General features: G+C 53.5%; 6 non-coding genes across 6 annotated transcripts; 3 read left to right on the top strand and 3 right to left on the bottom strand.

Moving 5' to 3' along the window:
- The first annotated feature begins 695 nt into the window (after nucleotides 1-695).
- On the top strand, nucleotides 696-777 carry TRNAS-AGA (transfer RNA serine (anticodon AGA)). The gene has a single exon. It is a non-coding gene; the product is annotated as a tRNA-Ser (tRNA).
- A 1063-nt stretch (nucleotides 778-1840) lies between these two features.
- On the bottom strand, nucleotides 1841-1912 carry TRNAE-UUC (transfer RNA glutamic acid (anticodon UUC)). Its single transcript has one exon. It is a non-coding gene; the product is annotated as a tRNA-Glu (tRNA).
- Nucleotides 1913-5637: 3725 nt separating this feature from the next.
- On the bottom strand, nucleotides 5638-5710 carry TRNAV-AAC (transfer RNA valine (anticodon AAC)). Its single transcript has one exon. It is a non-coding gene; the product is annotated as a tRNA-Val (tRNA).
- A 3049-nt stretch (nucleotides 5711-8759) lies between these two features.
- On the bottom strand, nucleotides 8760-8831 carry TRNAC-GCA (transfer RNA cysteine (anticodon GCA)). The gene has a single exon. It is a non-coding gene; the product is annotated as a tRNA-Cys (tRNA).
- Nucleotides 8832-10171: 1340 nt separating this feature from the next.
- Nucleotides 10172-10251, top strand: TRNAT-UGU (transfer RNA threonine (anticodon UGU)). Its single transcript is given in 2 exon segments — nucleotides 10172-10209; nucleotides 10216-10251. It is a non-coding gene; the product is annotated as a tRNA-Thr (tRNA).
- A 3571-nt stretch (nucleotides 10252-13822) lies between these two features.
- TRNAI-AAU (transfer RNA isoleucine (anticodon AAU)) lies at nucleotides 13823-13896 on the top strand. The gene has a single exon. It is a non-coding gene; the product is annotated as a tRNA-Ile (tRNA).
- The last annotated feature ends 6442 nt before the right edge of the window (nucleotides 13897-20338 follow it).

The raw sequence follows: 20338 nt of genomic DNA, 5'->3' as shown, positions 1-20338 counted from the left end.
ATGTCGACACTTGCAGTCTCCTTCAGGAGAGGGATGCAAATGGAGACATTCAAAATTGTAAATGAAACCGGGATTTAAATATCCCGCGCTATATTTGCATAATCATGTCCGGGTGCTGTTTCAAAATACTTTATTATGAAATAAAAACCACCGTTTAGATGCAGTTATTTGGGGAGAAAACCCTTCTTCTGAAATAACCCTTAAACACTCCCCTCTGGTCTGGACCTAACAGCGGTGTCAGCGTTTGCTAGTCGGGGCTCTGGACAGCACCTGCACAGAGGGAGATGGCAACTGCGGGACGCCCTGGCCAACTGTCCCAATGTCTCACAGCAGAAAAGACAGCAAAAGAGGCCAATGCAAACAGCCCCTGGCAGCGAGGGAGTCAGCACGTCGGTGGGTGGGGCAGGGAGCTGGGGGCAGAGCTGGGCTCTAACTCGCTGGGTGACCTTGGCCCATTCAGTGAATTTCTCCCTGCCCCCATGGCCCTGTCTGTACAGCAGGGACAGCAACACTCACAGGCCCCGCAGAAGGGGGCTGGTTTAATGCTTCACCCCAGGGCCCAACAATGAGCCCCCAAGCTTGCCCTGTTCTGGAGCCAGGTTTGCTGTGTGAATTCTGTGGGGCGGGTGAGGTCAGGCCTGGGCTCTGGGATTATTTACCACTTTCCCTGATCCTGGGATGCTGTTGACTTCACAGCTGTGGTGGCCGAGTGGTTAAGGCGTTGGACTTGAAATCCAATAGGGTTTCCCTGCGCAGGTTCAAATCCTGCTCACAGCGAGGCCTGTGTTTTGGCCACGCCCTAACCAGGGCAACAAGCTGCACAACCCCTGAGCCACTCTCCCTGTCCCCAGTCAATCCCTTTCTGCGCCTTCCGAGAGAGAGAGAGACAGAGCATGGTGCCTTGTTATGGGTCCCTGGGCTCTAGGGAAACGCTCAGCTCCTGCAGCCTCTGCCCCTTGCCCAGCACCCCATGGCTCAGCCCTACCCGTGGGGGCTGCCCTGCTCCAGTGTGTGATAGGAGTTGAGTGAGAGGATGGAGCGTCTGGGCCTGCCCCCAAAGGTCCATCCATGAAGGGCAGAAATGTTGGGGATATGAGGTGGGTCACTCCTCCCGAGGCGCACAGCCCCCCCCACCCTGTGTTGGGAGCAAAGGGTCTAGAGAAGTATTGGGGGGGGGGTCTTGTTCCCTGCTCTTGCTCTGCCTTGGGCAAAGAATTAGTAACAGAATATTTCTCCAAGTTTATGTACAGAAAAAAACTGACAAGCATGTTTCTGTGGGGTGGTGGTGATCGTGTTTGCTTAATGTGCAAAAGGCTCCTGGTTCAAAGCCAAGCAAAAAGTGGGAACAGGGGGTTCTGCTGCTATTTGTGGCTCCCCAGGTAAACACAGCCCCTGTTGTTTGGGATAAGCCCAACTCCCAAGGCTGAGTAAAGGAAAGAACAACAGGAGCCCTGTCCTAGAAAGGGAGGGGCCAGTGTGTGTGAGTGTATGGCCCAGACAGACAGCCCCAGGGTGCAAGGACATCTCTAGTGGCTCTGAGGGGGGGAGACATGGGTGTTAGCAACATGCTCATGTGGTGCCATGTTCCAGCACTGCCAACAGGGAGTGTTTTTTGTGGTGTCACCTGATTGAAGCCCTTGCCAGTGCCCACAAGCTCTTATTCACCCAGGCGTGTGACCTGTACCCCCTGCACAGGGAAGGGGTGCCTGAGAAATGTGCTTGGCTGCTGGGAGTGTCTCCCAGTCAGAGCCTGCCTCTAGCACCCCAGCTCCTCCCTTCCCTCAACCCACCCTGTGATGTAAAAGACTTGGCAGGTTTCATTAATACAGATGAGGCTGGTTTCCCTGACTGGGAATCAAACCTAGGCCTCAGCAGTGAAAGTGCTGAATCCTAGCCACTAGACCATCAGGGACACATGAAGCATGTGTTTTTGCTCACCTACACTAGCCATTCACAGGCCACTTTCTGTCACCTTCAGGACATGGGTCCATTTTCCATTGCCCAGAGGGGACAAGAACAGAAACCCAACAGAACATCAGAACAGCCAGACTGGGCCATGCCAGTTGTCCAACTAGCCCAGGATCCTGTCTCACAACAGCAGCCAATTTCATTGCCCAGTGGGAATCCTCCGGACAGACACTTGTTAAGTGACCCCTCCTGTCGCCCATTCTCAGCTTCTAGAATACACCAGCTAGGGACACCTGCCCTGTCCATCCTGGTTAAATGCCATTGATTGACCTTTCCTGCATTAAATTATCCAGTTCTGTTTTGGATCAAATGTCTTGGGCTGCGCAGGCCTTGAGTCATGGCAAGAGCTGGAGGGGAATGGGGAAAGTGCAGCTGGTTTTACACACACACAGCCTCACCCACAGCTGGGAGGCAGTTTGCAGGGAGCTGAAAAGAAACAGAAGAGGGGAAACTGGAGCCAGGCAGAACCAAGTCTCGGGCTTCTTCTGTGTCCAGATGTGCTAAGCAGCTGGCAGCCAAGTTCCCAAGTGCTGGTCTGTTCCCACCCTCCCCAGGCAGGGGAATTCAGCGTCACCTACAGCTGGGATGCAGTTTGCAGTGAATTGAAAAGAAACTGGCTGGTAGAACCAAGGCTCAGGATACTTCTGTGTCCAGATGTGCAAACAGCTGGCAGCCAAGTGCTGGTTTGTTCCTGCCCTCCCCAGGCAAGTGAATCCCCTCCTCTGGGTGTTACAGGCAGGACTTTGCCTGTCTGGCTTTTAGCCAGGGAACTTTTCTATGCCCGGCAAATGTGACACCCACTGCACTGCAGAAACCAGTCCCCTGCCTTTTGCAAAGAGGCCCCTAGAAGCACTTAGCCCCCTTGTTGTCTCTGCCTGTAAAACAAGGAAAAAGCAAATATCTATCACTGGAGAATGTGGGTATCGATCCCACTGCTTCTCACATGCAAACCACGCGCTCTACCACTTGAGCTAATTCCCCACTTTTTAGAGAAAAGGGATGCAATCTAGACACAGCCATTGTGTAGACACAGCCTTGGGGTGTCACTAAACTAGCCCCAAGACACATTCCTTGCTTGGACCAGTCACAGTCCTACCTGAGACGTGTGTGACTCAAAAGCCTCCTGTTCCCTGCCCAGTTCCCAACACTGGCTGCAGACCCAGCGATATTTGGTGCCTCGGCTGCTGTCCCTGCTGGCAGGGAGCTGTCCCGCACCCGCAGTTCATCCACCTCCCGGAGAGGCAGCAGCTCTGTGAGTGGGAGAAGCCGGAGAATTTCCCTGCATGTATAAAAACCATCACTGCCGGCCCGGGCTGGACCAGTGCGCTGGCATCCCTCATGTCTGGAGCATCCTGCCAGGGAAAAACTGAAACCACATCAGGAGATAAGGGGCCAGGGTCCCCCCCAGCAGGAGCTATAGGGAATAGGCTTCTCCCCAGCAGGAAATACTGGACGGGGTCCCTCCACCCATCTCCAGGAGGAGCTATGGAGCCAGGGGACCCTCCACCCCCCAGCAGGAGCCAATGGGTGCCAGGGGGGCTCACACACAAACAGGTGCACACACCCTCAATATTGGTGCCCAGGGCAAAACTCGCTCTGCTCCTGGAACAGGAACAGTGACTAGCAGTGAGGCCCCTCCCTGGCAGCACGGTGTCAGACGGTTTCTTCTCGGCCTGGTGCCTCCTGAATTCTGGGAGCAGCTGCCTGGTCCGAGGGGCTGCAGTTCCCTGGAGAGAGGGGCTGGGGCCGGTGGCTGCAGGAAAACCCTTCTGCTGTGTCTGTGGCTGAGTGGCACAAAGGAAGATACAAGATCCCACGGGGGGGGAGGGGTCTTTGCCGGATGAACGTGCCTGAGGAAATAAGCTGGAAGCGCAACAGACACACAAAAGGGGACGAGGGACAGTTTGAGTCACACACACGGCAGGTGGTGCAGCTCAGCCAGGGACCTTATCCACTCACAGAGCTTCACAGCTTCTCCACCCCCCAAATCCCACCAGGGAAACTGCCCCATGGGCCTCGCTCGCACCATGCTCTAACTCACTAGGGGTGCATCCCATTGCTCAAAATAAGCAATGCAATTGTGTAGCTTATTTTGAGTCAATTTTGAAATAGCTTATTTTGTAATTTGGCGCTGGCAACACGGGACTTATTTCGAAATAAATCGTTATTCTGAAACGCCCCTCACTCCTCGCGCCATGAGATTTGCAAGGATGTCAGAATAGCGAGCCCGTTATGGTTTGAAATAAGGGGCTTGCTCTTAAGACACGTCTGTGTGACATGAGCATCACATCCTAAACCTCCAAACTAGCCGGCCCACGGGTGTCAGTCTCACAAGTGGCCCTTTCAGAATGTGGCCCCCTCCCTCTTCCTACCTGCTCTCCCAAAAGAGACAGACCTGGCTCCCCTTTCTTTGCTACCAGCAATTGCCATGCTGCAAAGCAGAGAGTGGAGATATCAGGCTCTGTGGTGCAATGGAAAGCATGTTGGACTTTTAAGCTGCAACAAAATACAGGACTATGTAGCACTTTAAAGACTAACAAGATGGTTTATTAGATGATGAGCTTTTGTGGGCCAGACCCACTTCCTCAGATCAAATAGTGGAAGAAAATTGTCACAACCATATATAGCAAAGGATACAATTAAAAAAACCGAACACATATGAAAAGGACAAATCAAATTTCAGAACAGAACGGGGATGCGGGGGGGAAGGTAAATGTCTGTGAGCTAATGATATTAGAGGTGATAATTGGGGAAGCTATCTTTGTAATGGGTAAGATAACTAGAGTCTTTGTTAGGACCCCGCCGTAAAGTGTCGAATTTTAGCATGAATAACAGTTCAGAGGATTCCCTTTAAAGTGCAGTTTTAAAAGACTTTTGAAGCAGGATGCAGGTAATTAAGTCATTGAGACAATGTCCTTTCTGGTTGAAATGGCAAGAAACTGGTTTTTTTCTGTATTTTGTTTCAGCTACCCTAGACTAACATGGCTACTTTTCTAGCACTATTTTAAGCTGCAGTGATTCATGTGAGCCCAGCTAGACATTCAAAGATTGTGGGTTCAAGTCCCATGAGTCTCACTTTAGCTGCTTTCTCATTTCCAGGGCGCAGCTTTTACAGAACAGGCAATCCTTAGGGTGAAACTGGGGTGGGCTTGAGTCCAGACAGTTCCCAGCAGACCCCAGTGAGGATGGAGGGAAGGGCTGGTTCTCGCAGTTGGGGCTGGGAGTTGTTCTGAAAGGCTTCAGGTGCCATTAGATGGTTTTATCCCTCCCTGTCTCCTACCAGTGCTGAGCAACACTCAGGCTATGTCTGCCCTACACTGCTCTTCTGGGAAAAGCTACGCAAATTTCAACACCCAATTTGTGCAGCTTTTGCTTCTGCTTTTTTGGGGGGTGGGAAGAGGCTTTTCGGACATTTGGCCTGTTACACTGGGCAAGTCACACAAGGGAGGCAGCAGGCACAGCCAGCCCAACGCACCAGCCTCCCAGGGCAGGGGAGGCCAAGGCACAAGCACCTGCCTGGCCTAATTTATCTGGCTTCCCCAGGTTGGCACCCAGGGGCATTATCAGCTGAGGTTACCCCCGCCCCCTGTCACATGAGCCTTGGGCTCATCAACAGGCTGGTCAGCAGCAGCTGCAGTTACCTGGGCACCGCAATAAGAGAAGACCCTGTGTTTCTGCCTGGCTTTGAACCAGGGACCTTTTGTGTGTTAGGCAAACATGATAACCACTACACCACAGAAACACATTTCAAGGAAGGGAACTTGTCTGACTGTTCTGTTTCTGGCTCTTTCTAACACCCTGCTCTGCAGGGGAGGGGGATGCTCCTTGTGAACACTCCACCTCTTGTTCTCAGGGAAGCGCCTAATTTCCTCACCAGCCCCTTGAGATTTGTAGTTCAAAGCTGGAGCTGCTGTGGAAGGAGGTGAAGCTACAGAAGCTGACGGGGGACAATCAGCGGGCGGAGGGTTATTTTTTCTCCCCCCGGGCTGATGTGGCTACAACTGAGGAGAAGAAAATCCTCTTCCCTTCTCCTCAGAAGATGGAAATTGCAGTTGGTTCTCTCTCTGGTTCTACTAAAGCTGGACCCCAGGACTAGACTTTTTCTTTCTAAAACCCTGGTGAAAACTGAGAGTGAATTGCTTGTAGGCTGAGAATGTGAGTTAAAGGACATTGCCCAGCATGGGGCTTGAACCCATAACCCTGAAATTAAGAGTCACATGTGCTGCCAACTGAGCTAGCCAGGCTATGTACAACAGCTTTCCTAATATGCCATCATAGGGTAGCAGGAACCGAGAGTTCTCAAGTGCCTGACTCAAGGCTCTTTCTTGCCCCTAATGGGGGGTTCTGGTCTGTGGGGAGGTTTGAGCACAAATTCCCCCTCCTGACACACCCACTTCTTTCCCCACAAGGAACGGCTCCATTTCCATCTCTCCAGCGACAGGAGAAGGGGACCGTTTCAGGATTTCTTTTACCGCTGCAGCATGGGGAGATGGAGGGAATTCAAACTCCTTTGCAAGCTTTGTTCTTCTGGCACCAAGTGTGACAGGAGGGTGACATGCCATGCTGACCGCCAGCCACCGTGCCCAAACCTCTGAGAAGGAAAATGTATTTTGTTAAAAGGAACAATGTGAAGTGTGTACGCAACTGACTGAACGTGACCTTGCGTTGTGTGTGAGAGATAGTGAACCTACTAAAACCAGCCTGGTCTAGCTTTTCTGCTGCAAGGATGAGACTAACACCCATGTAACTAAGTTTATCTCTGCATATTGAGATAAAAGTAGCTATAGGCATTCAGCCAATCCTAATGCTGTCACTAGCTTATGTGATGTCTATTCTATTTTGTGTGCAACAATGAATGTATATAAGGTTTCCACGGACACTTGATTTTGGAAGTCTTCCTTTTGAAACTTCCCACAGCTCTTAATAAAAGTGTTTCTCTCCTTCCAACCCTGAGTCTGGATTTCTGTGACACCTCAAACCAGCTGGACTAGCCAGCCCACATCACAGTGAGTGACTAGTGGCCCCTCAGAGAAGAGCCATTGGCAGCTGCAGTCATCCCTGACGCTGCTGGAGGCACCTTTTCGAAAGGGCCATTTGTGAGCTCATTTCTAGCAAGCCAGCTAGCTCAGTTGGTTAGAGCGCGGTGCTCATAATGGCAAGCTCATGGGTTCAAGCCCCATCTTGGCCACTGAGATGTTTGCTGTGGTGATTGCTCCAACCCACACTTTAGCTCCCTACTATGGACAGGAAAGAGTTTGAGAGCTTTGCAGAGAGCTGTTAGGAGGAGGCTCCAGCCTGCACAGCCCCAGTGGCTAAAAGGGCCTTGGCCTGGCCTGCTTTCCCTAATGGCAGGGAAAACTCTTCTCCTCCCTCCATTGTCCCCAGTGGGGTGATGTGATTCCCAAATTCCTGCTGCTGCAGTGGCTGGCCCAAGGCTCCCTGCAGGGGGCAGGTTCTGCCAGCCCAAGCCACAGAGGGAGGCTTCATATGTACTGGAGCATGAGCCCAGCCCACAGGCCCACAGGGCTGCTGCCAACCTGGTCACCTGTGTCAGCGGCTCAGCTGCCCAGTGTGGCTGTGTTCTTAAGCAAGAAGCCACCAGCCACCAGTGTAGTGTAGACAGAGCGCCTTCGTGTGAAGAGCTGTTCTGCTACTTATTGTATTGTCAAGGGGGTTTCTTGTGCATGAAGGAGCAGTGTGATAGTCCATGCTTCATTTGCATATTGCTTGCGCAAGAGCCCACTAGTGTAAACATGGCCCCTCTGCTTTCTGCTTTCTGTCTAAGCTTAAAAAAAATTTTGTGTGAAGCAGGGAGATTCTAGCATCTTCCTAGGCAAGTGAGTCTGAATCCTGCACCACGACCTCAGTGGGACCCGCTGGGGAGATGTTGGTTTGTTGCAAATCCTTGGTAATGCCAGTATTTGGCTTCCTTGGCTGTGTCTACGCTGCGCATTGCTGAGCAATAAGATATGCAAATGAAATGTGGGGATGAATATTTCCACACCTCATTTGCATACCTAATGAGCCATCATTTTTGCAGCACAGGCTTTTGTGCAAGAAGGAGCTGTCTACACTGCTCCATCTTGCACAAAAAAACCCTCTTGTGCAGAGCTGTTCCGCTGCTTATTGTCAGGAACCCTCGTGCCACTTGGGAGGAAAATCCAGTTCTGACCAGTCTCTGAGCGGCCAGTGCCTGAGGGGATCCAACATGGATCCCTAGGTCACAGGCTCCATTTAGTGGCCCCAGTTACTGACCTAAACACCGTCATAACACGATGGCTACGTCTACACTGCAGCCTTCTTGTGTAAGAACTGTTTTGCGCAAGCATTCTTGTGCAAAAGGTCTTCCACAAGAGCACGTCCACACTGCCAAGTGCTTTGTACAAGAGATGTGCTTTTGTGCAAGAGCGTCCATGGCAGTGTGGTTGCTCTCTTGCACAAAAAACTCTGATGGGCATTTTAGCCATACGGGTTTCTTGCACAGGAAATTCATGTTGCCTATCTACACTGCCCTCTTGTGGAAGAGCTCTGTGCAGGAGGGCTTATTCCTCATGAGTAGAGGAATAACTTTTCTGGAAGAAGCCCTGTTTTCCAACTCTGTAGTGCAAATTTACTTGTGCAAGAATGCTCGTGCAGTGTAGATGCTCTGTACATTTTTGTGCAAGAACAGCTGTTCTTGCACAGAAAGCCTGCAGTGTAGATGTCGCCTTAGGGTTTGTATGCATTTAAACAGTTCACATATAATGGAAATCCAAGAAAGGTGAATGTCTGCATTAAATCAACACTCTCTTAGGGGGCACTTGGATTTGAACCAAGGACCGCTTGATCTGCAGTCAAATACTCTGCCACTGAGCTACACCTCCTGTGAGAGTTGGGTTTGCAGCCAGTATTGAGAAGTGGGTAGGGAACAAGAGACTTTTGTGTGTCACACATCTCAGGTGGGATGGACCCTCACTGACCCTAGATTGTGACTGGTCCTAACAAGGAGTTTGTCCAGAAAGCATCAGAACTGGGGCAGGACAGAGATTCTGTCCACACGGAAAAGTTCTTTTGGAACAATGGCCGTTATTCCAAAATAACAATGCAAGAGTCTACACAGCAATTCCGTTAGTTTGAAATAACTCTGAAATAACGGACGGCTAATTCCAACTTCTGTAGACCTCACTGTACGCAGAAAAATGCCTGCTCTGAAATAGCTATTTCAAAATGAGGTGTGTGTAGATGCTGCACTTCTGCTATTTTAAAATATCCCCCCCTCCTCCCCCAGGGCCTGGGGCTCTAAATCAAGGTAGCACGTCTACATTAGGGAAGCCTCCTTGGACCCATTTTGAGGTTTCCCTGCAGTGTAGACGTGCTATCTTGGAATAACTATTCCTGAAGAGCTTATTCCCAAATAAACGTGCCGTGTAGATGTAGCCAGAGAGATGAAGCAGCTGGAGGGAAGCCAGGAGAGCAGAGGCCAGTCTGAGAGCTGAGTGCCCCAGGTGTCTACCCCAGGCCTTCTGTCTAGGTCCCAGGTGTAAGGGGCAGCACTAATGACTCTGAATCCTCCAATCTGAGTTTAAATCTCAGTGGGACGGGCTGGGGTGGTTGCTGGGAGGTCCTCATGCTCCAGGCTTTTTGTCTTCCTTGCCCTGAGGTTCACTAAGGAGGGTTTTGCTTGTTCGAGGCCCATTAGAGCTTCGTGAGCAGACTTGTGGTCAGGTGCCTGAGGCCCATCTCACCCCCGAGCTCAGCCCATGCTGGAGGCAGCCAGAGAGTGTGAGCAGAACGGGGGCGGGGGAGTTGTATACTTTGAGAAGGGTCCTGGCTCCCAGCCACACACCTTGGCACAAAGACCAATGGTTCCTGCACAAAGTGCATTGTGGGAATAAGAGTTGGGGCAGCAGGAAAGGGGCCGGCCCCTCAGCACCAGCGAGCAGGTGGGAGAAGATGGGAGTGAATCCTGCTACCTCTCATGTGCAAAGGGAGCACTAACCCACGTGCAACTCATCTCTCGTGCTCTGGCCTCCAGCAGCTTTGTGCCCCACTAGGGTGGGTTATTTCAGAGACCAGAGAGGAAGAGGGAGGGGTCTCTGGATGCGTGGAGCCCCTGGCTCTGCCTGTGAAAAGAAAGAACAAGGGCTCAGCAGAAACTTCAATTCCACTTTGTGCGTCTTGACTTTTTCAATCTAAGGACTTTGAAGAAATGCTTTAAATATCTGCTCCAGTGGCGCAATGGGTCAGCGCGCAGTACTTGTAGGAGACATGCTGAGGTTGTGAGTTCAAACCTCACCTGGAGCACTCACTTTTAGTCCCTGCTGGGTCGTCCTCTTGCAGTGGTTCCCAGACTTTTCAACATCACTCCGCCCCCTTTTTGATTTGTGAAAAACCCTCATGCCCCCCCCCCCCCCAAATAGCAGCACAACTTGTTGAGCAAAAAAGAAAAAAAAATGATGAGGGGAGGGCTGGGTTACCTCTTCCCCCTCCCCTGGAATTTCTTCACATCCCCTCTCCCACCCCCTCCGGGCTGGCCCCAGAGCCCAGGGCCTGGGGGTCTGGTCAGCAAGTGAGACTCGCCCGTCAGTCCAAGCTGCTTTCTCCCCAGCTGCCATTCCTGCCTGTCCCGTGCCAGCGCCGCATGCAGGCCAGTGGGGCAGGACGGGGGGTGTCAGTGGGGCCCTGCTCTCAGTCCGTCCCTCACAGGCCCTGTGGGCTGCTCGAGGGCTGAGCCCGTCGCGGGGATGGAACATGGGGCACGTTTCCCCCGTGAGGGTGTGCGGGGGCAGGAGGGAGCCACACGGGCCCGGCTGAAGGTTTTGTGCTGGGGCTGGAGGCTTGAGCCTGAGCTGTCGGCCTCAGCGGGACTTGCTCCTCCCCCCTCTCCTGCCTTGCTGCCTCCTTTGGCCAGCAGCGCTCAGGGGCAGCCGGGAGAGCCGGCACCAAGGGCAGAGGAGGCCGAGGCACAAGCCCCTCAGAGGGGACAGGCCTGAGGCCTCTGGCTTGCCCAGGCTCACGCCAAGGGGCTTTCTGTGGTGCCGGGCGGGGGAGGGAGGCCAGGCCCAGGCCGGTGGGAGAAGGAGCAGCGCCTGCCAGGGTAGCAAGGGGAGCTGCAGGGAGTGAGACGCGGCGTTTCTGCCTGGATCACTCAAGGTTCCCTTTGCATGTGATGCACCTGTGACACCCCTGTACTTCTGCCAGAAGGGGCTCTCCTGCCCCTCCTGTTTGGGCAGGGCCTCTTGCCCTGGCCAACATAAGCAAAGCAGCCTACCTCAGGCAACTTCCATAGCTCAGCTGGCAGAGCAGAGGCCTGTAGCAGGTGCTGGGCAAGTGTCCTTAGGTGGCTGATTCAACTCCAGCTGAAAGGAGAGATTCTTCTCCCTCCCTTTGGCTGCAGGCCCGGCCTTAGGACCAGGCGGCTGCCTTGGGTCTGTCCCTTTGAGGCCTGGTGCTACAATTGACAAAAAGGTTTTTGGTACCAGCTGCCAATCAAGTGTCTTAGGCTGCGCAGGCCTTGAGTCATGGCAAGAGCTGGAGGGGAATGGGGAACAGCTGCACTTTGGAATGGGAAGGGGGTGTCTGGAACCATAAAGTAGAACAGTTTTAAGGATGCTCCCAAGGAGGGCATCATGGCTTACTTGGCTAAAGCGCTTCCCTAGTAAGCAGGGGATCCTGGGTTCAACTCCCAGTGGTGCCTTGTTGCCAGGTCAATGGGTCTTTTCTTCCCACCATTCTTCAACATGTATCTGGAGTTGGTTTTACCTTCAGTTGAGCTTGGTGGTGCCCTCACAGTGGGAGTAGATTAGTAGCAAAGAGCAGGAGGTTCTCTAGGGGTTTGGTTTAGTGAGGCTTAGCTAGACTTGCTAAATCAAGCTCTGGAAGATGGATTGCAGCAGCCATCTCCACCTGAGTGAAGAGATGGCCTAATGGTGCAATTAGTTATGTGCCCACACTAACAGCCCCACTGCTGGTAACTCTCCTGCGGTGTCTACACTGGCCCCTTGAATTTCCGGAAAAGCACTGATGATCTACTGTATAATCATCAGTGCTTTTCCAGAAAAACTATGCTGCTCCTGTTCAGGCAAAAGTCCTTTCCTGGAAAACTGTTCCGCAAAAGGGCCAGTGTAGACAGCACAGATTTCTTTTCCGCAAAAAAGCCCCAATCACGAAAATGATGATCGGGGCTTTTTTGCGGAAAAGCACGTCTACATTGGCACAGACGCTTTTCCGGAAAAAGTCCTTTTCCGGAAAAGCATCCTGCTAATGTAGGCGCGCTTGTTCCAGAAATACTTATAATGGAAAACTTTTCTGTTTTAAGCATTTCCGGAAAATCATGCCAGTGTAGACGTAGCCACAGAGGCTACATCTAAACTAGAAGTTTTCTCCTTAAAAAAATATGTTAATGAGGGACTCGGTTGCATGAGTCACAATCTCATTTGCATATTTTCTGCCAATGGGATTTTTCTGCAAAAACAAGCAGTGTGAACGTTTTTTTTGCACAAAACCCTCTTTCCCCACAAGATTCTTATGTCCTCCAAAAGAGGTATCCTGATTTTGCAGAAAAAGGGGGTTTTGCACAGAAAGAAAACTTCCATACTGCTTGTTTTTGCACAACAACACCAGCGCAAAATCAGTTTGGCAGAAAATATGCAAATAAGACCATGACTCATGCAAATAAGACCCTCATTAGCGCATTTTTTTGCCAAGAAAACTCATAGGCATGTTCTTCTCAGGGGTTAGGTACCTTTCTGCCCTAGGAAGACGTGTGGCCAAAACACAGGCCTCGCTGTGAGCAGGATTTGAACCTTGGTAAGTCATCCTTAGGTTGCTGGCTTGAAGAAGAGCCTTTTCCCTAGAGTTCACCTTTTGCACAAGCTGCTTGCCTGGAGTCCATGTTTTCAGAGCCCTGCATTCAATTGACAATAAGATTCTGCGTACCAGTTGCCAATCACGTTTCTTGGGCTGCACAGGCCTTGAGACCCTGGAAGGCTGGAGGGAAATGGGGAATGGCTGCACTTTGTTAGCTGCAACCATAAATTCGAACAGTTTTAGAGACACTTTTCTTTTTTCAGAAGAGGCTTTTCCGACATTTGGCCCATCTACAGGGATCCAAATGTGGGGAAAACCTTCTCTTTTAGAAGAGTCCTTATTCCTAATAAAGTGAGGAATACAGGCCTTCCGCAAAAACATGACCACTTTTTTGGAAAGTGGTGGGGAAAAGTGGACCGGTTCCTTGGATGTGGCACAGTTTTTCCAGGACACAAGAGTTATCCTGGAAAAACTTAGCAGGAGAGACATAGCCCCGTAAGGCGCCATGGTTCTGCTGGCTAAAACACCTACCTCATACATAGGAAATCCTGTGTTCAACTCCCATTGTTCCCTTGTTGTAGCCTTTGCTCACATTTTCCTATGCCCTGCTGGGACACAGAAGAGGCCTCCCTGGCCACCCATGGAACTGCTGGTTCAGGAAAAGGCTGATTAGAGAGGAACGTTGGGAAGAAGGAAACCACAAGGCTGGAGCGGGTACAGAGGTTGCTGTGACTGATACTGGCAAGACAGGGCTCTGACTTCCACTCTGAGCCCCTGGGTACCACAAACTGGCAACTGAATCCTGCTCCATGGTTGTCCCAGCGCTCTGGGAGCAAGCGATGTGCCTGTAACTGCCTGCTGGGAGTTTGGGCCCTGCGCTGCCTGGTGGGGGAGGGAACAAACACAGTGGGACCGTCCAGCCCTTCCACTGGATTCAAACCAGGCCAGTCGGAGCCTCTCGTGCTCACCGAGGGGGATTCCCCACTTGCTGCCTTGGAAGCTGCAGTCACATCACAGAGCCGGAGGCATCTTTCTGAAAGGGCCGGTTGTAAAAGTGCCTCTTATAGGCCGGCTAGCTCAGTTGGTTAGAGCATGGTGCTAATAACGCCAAGGTCATGGGTTCAAGCCCCATGCTGGCCACAGGGGTGCTTGCTGTGGCAACAGCCCCCTTTAGCTGCCTGCTATGGACAGGGAAGTAGAAACAAATGCAAAGGAAAAGGCTGAAAATTTGGAAGCAGGCCAGAGAGCTGGTAGGAGAAGGCTCCAGCCTGCACAGACCTAGTGGCTAAAAGGACCTTGGCCTGACCTGCTTCCCCCAATAGCAGGCAAAACTCTTCTCTTCCCTCCATTGTCCCCAATGGGGTGACCTGATCCCAAATTCCTGCTGCTGCGCTGGCTGGCCCAAGGCTCCCTGCAGGCAGCAGGTTCCTCCAGCCCAAGCCACAAAGGGAGGCTCCATATGTCCAGGAGGCCTGGGGCAGGTGCCCAGCACATAGAGCTGCTGCTGGTCACCTGCTTTAGCAGCCCTTCCCCTGATCCCCTGAACCCACAAAGACTCCTGCTCTTCTGACTTCAGAACGAGCCAGAACTAGCCAGCCCACATTTCTCAGTGAGTCGCCCGTGGCCCCATCAGAGACGAGCTCGTGGCAGCGGCAGAGACGTCCCTGCAGCTGCCTGTGGGGTCTTTCCCAAAGGGCCCCTCATGGGCTGCTGGCTCAGCTGTTTAGAGCTTGATGCTGATAACGCCCAGGTCGTGGGTGCAAGCCCCATGCTGGCCACAGGGGTGTCTGGTTTGGAGACTTGCCTTTGTGTAGCTGCCTGCTATGGACAGGGAAGGAGAAAGAAGCCCTGGGAGGTGAAGCAGCGGGAGGGAAGCAAGGAGCAGAGTGTCAGCTGCCAGCCCAGAGTCACTGGTGCCCTCTGCCTCCTGGGACCGCCCCTCCCTGAGCCGCCAGCCCCCTGTCTCTCACCGTGTGCCCCTTGGGGAGTCCACTCGCTCTGGGCTCCGGGGGCCTCCCGCTCCCACAGGGAATGACACAGCCCTGTGCCCTAGCCCAGAGCCACTCCCAGCCCGTGTGAAAGAGGAGGGTTCATTGAGCGTCTGACACAGCACAGGGACCCAGGCAGGCAGCAGGGGCTGCGGGTGAGGAGTGAGGGCACCAGAGGGGGCAGGGAAACAAGTAGCACCAAGACTCTTGCCACCAGGGTCTGGCCACCCGACTCCCTGCCCAGGCTGCCGGGCCCCCGACCACTTCAGCTGCCGGGTCAGCCCGGGAGCTAAGGCAGGAATGGGGGGAAGGAGCAAGTCAAACTGCAGGTGGCAGGAAAGACCAGTCTCGCCTTCCTGGGCCGTGCACGACGGCATCATGTTTGTGACACGGCTGCCAGACATCCCGGACAGTTAATAACCAGCTAGAGGGGTTTATGGGGAGCTCAGTGTGGGGAGCCTTAGATGAAACTTTTAAAGGTCCCTGGCTCAATCCCAGGCTTTGCCATGTCTCTCGGTGCAGCAGGGCCCTCTCTGCTCCCCAGCCATGCTAGTGCCCTGTGACGTCCCCGCATCCATCTTTGCCACAGCCCAGCACTGGAAACTCCCGTCCATCTGATTAACCCCCTTCACTTCCTTGGCTCAAGTCCCCTCCCCCTGTGCGTGTGGCTGGCAGGGGTTACTAGATGGATCCATTCACATGTAGCTTCACTAAAACCCCCCTTGTTGGCCTGCGCCCAGGTCAGTCCGTGTCACTGGCTCAGGGGTTTCTCTCCCCAGCACGCTGCAGAGAAAGCCCTTGTGAGTTAAAGGGCCACAGGGAGCTCAGAGCAGAGGGAGCTGAGATTCTAGTCTCATTGATCCCCTCAACACCCACACACAGTCCCAGCCCCAACCCTCCCCCATCCCTAATCCTGTGCCCTGACTTCTCCACCCTTCCACGTCCTCACCCCTGCCCTGAGCCCCCCACCACTATCACACACTCCCCAAATCCCCACCTTGAGTTGGTCACATTTTAATTTCTTACAGGTACTGTCCTATCACAACCCCTCCCCCAACTTCCTGCCTTGAGCCTCCCCCCACCCAAGGGGTGGTGCCCAATAGAACAGTCCCTGTAAGAAATGTGTCACTTTCACCCCTGGGAGCAGCTCAGCCATGCAAAGGGGCTGCCTGGGGCAGGACATTAGCCCTGGAGGGCAGGGGTGGGTGTGGCAGTGACATCACAAGGGCTTTTTGCAGCCCCTCAGCTTATTGGCTAATGGAGGTTGGGAGGTGATGACCTCACAGAGAGTCTATGACAATGGCCAGGTGGGACAGGCTGCAGGGCAGGGGCCATGTCAGAGCCCCCCCCCCCCCCCCCCATGGCTTTGCTGCAGGGAGTCTCCTTGAGAGTTGCCCTTGAGGCCTTTTTGAAGCTTTTTCCTTTCCCATGACTAACTGACCTAGATGACAGACGTCGCTGTGGAGAAGGGAAGAGCCTCCAAGAAGGCCTCTGTAAATACAGCAGGGGAATTAGCTGAAGTGGTAGAGCGCTCGCTTTGCATGTGAGAAGTAGTGGGATCGATACCCACATTCTCCAGTGGTGGGGACAGGCCACTTTTCACTGGCAGAGCCAGCCCTACTTCCTACTTACTCTCCCCAAAAGCCAGCCATGCTGGGGCAGAGAGCTACTGGAGACAGGCTGCAGGTGGGGCAGAATTAGCTCCACTGGAAAGGTGCTGCTCCTGTGCATAGAGGAATTGGGATTTTTCTCCCACCTGCTTGCGGGGCCAGCCCCTTTCCTGCTGCCCCAACTTGTATTCCCACCATGCACTTTGTGCAGGGGCCAGGGGCCTGGGAGCCAGGACTCAGAACCCTTTCCCAAAATATACGAATCCCCCCACCCCCAATCCCCTGTTCTGCTCTCACAGGAGGCACAATGATTCCCACAGCACATGCCAAGGGCTGCAACTTAACTGTGGTTGTGTTATGCTTAAAAAAAGCTCCCGGGATCTTTTTCAGAGGGATAAGGCAACATGCCACATTTATTGAACATACATAGATTAATCAATGTTTAACATATGAATATCATATGCATATGACACATCACATTCATGCACTCTCACACACACAAGCACACTCACAAGCACACTCCATCTAGTTCTGTGGTCACCAACAGGTCGATCGCGATCTACTGGTCGCTCGCAAGGCCTCGACCAGTCGCTCGTGAGGCGTCCTGTCTGCCCCACCCCCATTTCCCTCCCACCCCTGAGAAGCTCCCCACTACTTACCTCAAGTGAAAATGGAGGTAGTGTGGGCTTCCTGGGGATGGACAGAAGTCCTGCAGCTTAGTGCCACTTCCGGTGATTCCAGAAGTAGCGCTAGCTGCTCTGCCGGGTTTACTGCGGGAGGGAGCATCGGCTCCCTGCACCGCACAGGAGGGGTGAGTCAGCCCCGCGGGAGGCACGCAGGGGGGTCCCAGAGTGCGTAGGGTGGTTGGTCCCGGGGCAGGTGTGCACGCAGGGCTTCCCTGCATGGGGGGGGGGGGTTGGCCCTGGGGCAGGCATGTGCGCATGGGGTTTCCTTGCGCAGGGAGGGCGTCGGCCCCAGGGCAGGCACACACTGGTTTCCCTGGGGAGGGGGGGGAGAATCCTGGGAGGAGGGAGATGCAAGGGACTCTCTGCCTCCACTGGCATCCCACTCCCCAACCCCCACTCCCCAGCCACAGAACTCTGTCCCCACTCCCCTGACTCTGCCAGCTCAGCTATTGAAGCTCCTCTCTCCCTGCTGCTTTGTCCATCCTGGCAGGAACAGAATCAGGGACTCACCCAATCAGGCCGGTGCCCAGTAACCCCAGACAGACGTGCACATCCGCACGCTGGCAGCAGCTGTTGTGGGACTCTGCAAATCCACCACTAGACCTGAGTCCCCACATGCCAGGCAGCCCAAGGGAGGGCTCTGGGGTCTCAAGCAAACAGAGTCTGAGGCGGGGGGGGGGGCTCTCAGAGCACAAGGGGAGTTGGGGGGCTAGTTGCTGGGCTGTGGGGTGAAGCATCAAACCAGCCCCCTGCTGTGGGGCCTGTGAGTGTTGCTGAATCTGGGCCCCTGCGCCTGGGCAATGGCAAACAAAAGGTCTGGGGGCCACACAGAGACCCCGCTGGGCTGAGCAGGAAGTGGCTGGGACTTTGCTTTGTCTTTGCCTGCGGGCTTGTCTGTCTGAAGCCTGGAAACCTCCTGGCTCCTCAGACCACTGGTCGGGATGGAGCGTTACAGACGTCGGAATAATGGAATTGCTGTGTAGACGCTCCCATTGTTATTTCAGAATAATGACGGTTATTGCCAAGGAACGCTGCTGTGTAGATGCAGCCTAAGAGAAATGCTGAGCAAGGGCTCCTACAATGGCAGGGGAGATGGGGAAATGAGGTCACCTCGCTAGATATAAAACAGATGATGTGTCAGGAGTGGGATTGGAACCCACAGCTCCATTTGGAGACCAGAACACCCAACTAAGGGAAAGATAGAACCTTGAGTTTGGCACTTTAGACCACTCAGCCATCCTGACACTCATGCAAAGACCTCAAATTCAGTTTTCTTACATGTGTGAGTTGCTCGGGGAGGCTGAGGGAGCACCTCTCTTTCCCCACTAAACAGCCGCTCTACAGCACAGCTGGGTTTATCCACAGTCACCCTCACGAGGTGTTTTGCAGGGAGCTGACAAGAAGCGGAAGAGGGGAAACTGCCGGCCGGCAGAACTGAGGCTTGGGATTCTCCTGTGCCAGGGAGTCTGTGTCAGTGCCTTTGGGGATCCTGAGCTGGGCGGCTCCTGGGCTTGTTGGCTCCAGACCAGGGGTGTCTCTTCTGCAGGGTGATGCTTGTTCCCGGGGCTAACGCTTATCCCTGGGACACACTTTGTGCAGGGACCATTGGTCTTTGTGCCACAGTACGTGTCTGGGACGTGGGAGTGAGGAACCTGCCTCAAATAGACACGTATCCACCCCCCGCAGTGCTCTGCTTGAGACTCCGGAGCCCTGGCTTTGACTGGTGCCTGGCACGTGGGGAATTAGATCTAGGGGGAGATTTCTAGAGTCCCACAACAGCTGCTGCTCACATGCAGATGTGCACATCTGTCTGGGGTTACTGGGCACCCAGCCTGCTTCCTGTCCCTGCCAACCTGGGCAAAGTGGCATCACTGGCTCAGGGGTTCCTCTCCTCAGTGCACTGCAGAGAAAGCCCTTGTGTGTTAAAGGGCCTCAGGGAGCCCAGAGCAGAGGGAGCTGGGAATCTAGTCCCATTGATCCCCTCAACACACACACACAGTCCCAGCCCCAAGCCTCCCCCACATCCCTCATTCTGTGCCCTGACTTCTCTACCCTTCCACATCCTCACCCCTGTCCTGAGCCCCATCCCCAACACACAATCCCCAAATCCCTGCCTTGAGCCTCCCACACTGTCATTTCTTACAGGTACTATAAGGTACTTTCTGTCCTATCACAACCCCTCCCCCAACTTCCTGCCTTGAGCCTCCCCCAGTCCAACGGGTGGTGCCCAATAGAACAGGCCCTGTGAGAAATGTGTCACTTTCACCCCTGGGAGCAGCTCAGCCATGCAAAGGGGCTGCCTGGGGCAGGACATTAGCCCTGGAGGGCAGGGGTGGATGTGGCAGTGACATCGCAAGGGCCTTTCTCAGCCCCTCAGCTTATTGGCTAATGGAGGTTGGGAGGTGATGACCTCACAGAGAGTCCATGACAATGGCCAGGTGGGACAGGCTGCAGGGGAGACTTTGCTGCAGGGAGACTCAGAGCCCCCCATGGCTTTGCTGCAGGGAGTCTCCTTCTGGAGATCTGCCCTTGAGGCCAGAGAGAGAACGAAGGTCACAAGCACGACTGTGAGGAGGAGCCTCCTTGGAGTTTTCTCCTTTCCCTTGACTAACTGATGTAGAAGACAGACGTCCCCGTGGAGAAGGGAAGAGCCTCCAAGAGGGGTCCTGTTGCTACAGCAGGGGAATTAGCTCAAGTGGTAGAGCGCTTGTTTAGCATGTGAGAGGCAGTGGGATCGATACCCACATTCTCCACTGATGGGGAAAAATCCCCCTTACAAGGAGTTTTTGCAGCACCTCAGCTCATTGTGGGTGGGCAGGAAGCTGGGGGCAGAGCTGGGCTCTAACTCACTAGGGTGCGTCCCATAGCTCAGAATAAGCAATGCAATTGGGTAGCTTATTTCAAGTCAATTTTGAAATAGCTTATTTTGTATTTTGGTGCTGGCTACCCAGCACTTATTTCCAAATAAATCACAATTCCGATCTCTCACTCCTCACTCCTCGCAACATGAGGTTTGCAGGGACGTTGGAATAGCGAGCCCGTTATGGTTTGAAATAAGGGCCTTGCTCTTAAGATGCGTCTGTGTGATATGAGCACCACGTTCTAAACCTCCGACCTTGCCGGCCCATGGGTGTCAGTCTCACAAGTGGCCCTTTCAGAAAGAAGCCTTAGGCAGCCGCAGGGATGTTATAGCGGCGAGGAGTCCTGTGGCACCTTATAGACTAACTGCGGCGTAGGAGCATAAGCTTTCGTGGGCAAAGACCCACTTCGTCCGATGCATGTAGTGGAAATATCCAGA

This window comes from Pelodiscus sinensis, chromosome 19 (assembly GCF_052426305.1).
Source record: "Pelodiscus sinensis isolate ZL-2025 chromosome 19, ASM5242630v1, whole genome shotgun sequence".
Lineage (NCBI taxonomy): Eukaryota > Metazoa > Chordata > Testudines > Trionychidae > Pelodiscus > Pelodiscus sinensis.
The sequence above is the reverse complement of the archived record's forward strand: the minus strand, read 5'-3'. Positions and strand labels throughout refer to the sequence as shown.